The sequence below is a fragment of the Patiria miniata genome, unplaced genomic scaffold (genome assembly GCF_015706575.1).
Source record: "Patiria miniata isolate m_02_andy unplaced genomic scaffold, ASM1570657v1 HiC_scaffold_16, whole genome shotgun sequence".
Taxonomy (NCBI): domain Eukaryota; kingdom Metazoa; phylum Echinodermata; class Asteroidea; order Valvatida; family Asterinidae; genus Patiria; species Patiria miniata.
In genome coordinates, this window is record NW_024037054.1 from 3,405,751 (window position 1) to 3,409,453 (window position 3,703).

Genomic DNA, 3,703 nt, shown 5'->3' on the forward strand with positions numbered 1-3,703 from the left:
ATAATTTCATTCGGTGACAGATTGAATGTTCTATTCCACTCGGCTTCGCCTCGTGGAATAGAACATTCAATCTGTCACCTCATGAAATTATTCTTACCATCGCACTCACAAACATTCGTTATTTGTATAATAACGAATTAATAATCCGTAATAACGAATTACATAATCTGTAACATATATACTTGCAGTGGCGCTAATGGGCTTTCGTAGATATCAAGTTTGAAGTTGTTTGGACTAGGGGTTCTCGAAAAAGCTGCAAATTAGCAGCATTTTCTGAGGCCTAACGTGACAGTACATAGCTTAGAACATAACACCCGCACGCGCTGGAGTTCTTTTCAGTCATGTAAAGCTAAAGCGCGCGTGCTCAATATGACGCAACAATGGAAAAAGGACGGGCACGCGCACGTGCATTGTAGGGCGATACCATTGTCCAGTATGGGTGAATAGCACTGCATACCCTGTACATGTATATGTATGTGTAGTACACGTACATGGTAGCTACATGGGCACATCATTTTTGCAGTCGACTGCGCGTCCATTGTAGGCGGTCGACTGAGCAACCTTACTGCAGGGCGATACCATTGTCGAGTAGGGGTGAATATCTGCGCTATTTTGCAGCTTTATCGAGAACCATTCGCCCAAATGCTTTTTCGAGAACCATTCGCCCAAATGTTTACGTCATGTTTAAGCTAAAGCGCGCGTGTTCAAAATGACGCCAACAATGCATAAAAGGACGGGCACGCCCACGTGCATTGTAGGTCGATACCATTGTCCAGTATGGGTGAATAACACTGCATACCATGTTTTCGTATGTACACGGGCACGTTATTGTTGCAGTCGACTGAGCGACCATTGTAGGTGGTCGAACTTCAAACTTGGCACAAACTTCGACGTAAGTGTGCGTTCAACCCGTGAAAACAACACCATTGAATCGCGTGCGTTGTTTGCACGAGCAGTTCTCAAAAACTCTCCAAGTATGCAACCTATACCAGCGGCAAAGCAATTTGCGTTTCCCGAACATGCACATTTTAGACGAACACTGCACTAGTAAAGATCAATGAGCATGAAAGCCCGGTTCATACTTCACGCGAAAGCGAAAGCGAAGCAAAATTCGTGACGTACGTCAACAATACGTTCGAAGCGCGTCCACCATTGTTGACGACATGAATTTCGCTTCGCACACATGTATTAGTGAGGTACCTTAGTGAAAAAATCGTGACACAGTGGACAAAAGCACCATTTTTTCACCAAAGCATCTCCATGGTATACCTTTTCGAAAAAAAGACGGACGCAAAAAATTGGATGATGGGAAGAGCATGTATGACGTCATTATGACGTCATCAGCTAATTATTACATGAAAAAAATATAAATTAATAATAATCTTCAGAACTACAAGCATTACAACAACAAATGTGGTATCAAATTAAAGGGGACAGCAAGCTCTTTCATTTGAGTGGTATGTCATGGGGGCGGAATATAGTTAAGGGTGATTTTGTGGGTCAAAAAAAACTTTTTTGGTCAAAAGACATGTTTTTTCGGCTAAAATCATGGATTTTGGGTAGTCACATTGACACTTTGTTTAAACATGCAAACAGTATGTGGTATTGTGAGATGTTGTTCTTAAGTTTGAGAGAAAAGTTCAAATTCTATGCCAGAGTTTTTGTAATTGATTATTAGTATCATAAATATGTTTAAACTTGTTCCAAAGATAAGCGGAAAAGTGAGGCATCTTATAGCGAACTACATTAGTAACAAAAATGCTAAGGATCGTTACATTGTATTTAAAAGCACCATTTTTTTCACCAAAGCTTTGGCAATGTGTTACGATCAAAAATAGGGTAGGATGTAAAAAATCAGATGACAGGAAGGGTACTTTATGACGTAATAATGACGTCACAATATACTACCAAGTTCGTACAGTAATTAATTGTAGAAAATAAGGTCGTGAAGCGTTGTGATGAGATTCCAAGTAATTAATTTGACATTTTGAGGGTCAGGGAATTGAAGAGTGATATAATCAGTGACATTTGAAAATAGTGACGTCACTGCAACAGCAAATCAGCTTATTGTTATAAGCTGATTTGCTGTTGCAGTGACGTCACTATTTTCAAATTTTCTTGAAAAATCTAAGCATTTTTGATTATGGACAAAAGTGCTACAATGACGGTATTTGTCACGCAGAAAATAAATTGTGTGACATTGTGCGGCTCCTTGAATTTGGTCTTTACCACATCCATTTGTTTTGACCATTTACTATAGCTGGAAGACGTAACATTCTTATATGTGTTGTATATTACGGGTAATGAGGTATGGGTTAGGAGCCAGACAGAAAGGAACGTGGTAACCTGAAATAGATTAACAGAGTGGCCGGAAATGGTGATGATACGTCTTTTAACATGTATTACAAACGGGGGCTCGATAGTCCGAAGGTCCAATAGTCAGAAGGTTCTTTAGTCCGAAGGTTCGATAGTTCAAATGCACAAAATTTCCATAAGGGGGGTTCGTTAGTCCGAAAATGAAATAAGGTTCGTTAATCCGAACATTTGATGCAATAGTCCGAAGGTTCATTAATCCGAAGGTTCATCAGTCTGAAGGTTTATTTATCCGAAGGTTCGATAGTCCGAATTTAGAATAAGGTTAATCAGTCCGAAGGTTTAATAGTCCGAAACGAAAATAACAAGCCCGCGGGAACGGGGGGTGCTGTGGGTGCTGCAGCACCCCCAACTTTTTGGATTGGGGTGCTGAAATATGCTTCAGCACCCCCTACTCCCGGGCAAAAAAATGTGTTCCAGCCAGCAGTGTTCTACGACGTTGAAATTGCGCCGCTGCGCTATACATTATGCTTGCTCTAAAAATATCTCCCTCGTTTTGTTCGTTTCTAGTTTTGCCGCGGCTTAGCGCGGCGCTTCGAACGTCTAGCACAAAGTAACACTGTAAAATATCAGGAGGAGGTATTTTCTAAATTTTCAGGCAGTGCAGAATCGATATTTCTCTCAATGTATCTAAAATCATGACATGTCTATGATATTTCCGCCATTATGGAAGCTTTGACCCGAAAAAATAACCTTTTCCATGACAATGGTGGCAAAGTTGATTATGCTTGTCACGATTTTTTTCATTCGATCTTTCAATAGGGGCAAAGTTCATACCTTTCCCCTGAAGGTTTTTCTTTTCATTTAAAAATTTCATTGACGTTGCTAGCTAGCTAGCGCTTCGAACGTCTAGTACAAAGTAACACTGTAAAATATCAGGAGGAGGTATTTTCTAAATTTTCAGGCAGTGCAGAATCGATATTTCTCTCAATGTATCTAAAATCATGACATGTCTATGATATTTCCGCCATTATGGAAGCTTTGACCCGAAAAAAATAACCTTTTCCATGACAATGGTGGCAAAGTTGATTATGCTTGTCACGATTTTTTTCATTCGATCTTTCAATAGGGGCAAAGTTCATACCTTTCCCCTGAAGGTTTTTCTTTTCATTTAAAAATTTCATTGACGTTGCTAGCTAGCTAGCGCTTCGAACGTCTAGTACAAAGTAACACTGTAAAATATCAGGAGGAGGTATTTTCTAAATTTTCAGGCAGTGCAGAATCGATATTTCTCTCAATGTATCTAAAATCATGACATGTCTATGATATTTCCGCCATTATGGAAGCTTTGACCCGAAAAAAATAACCTTTTCCATGACAATGGTGGCAA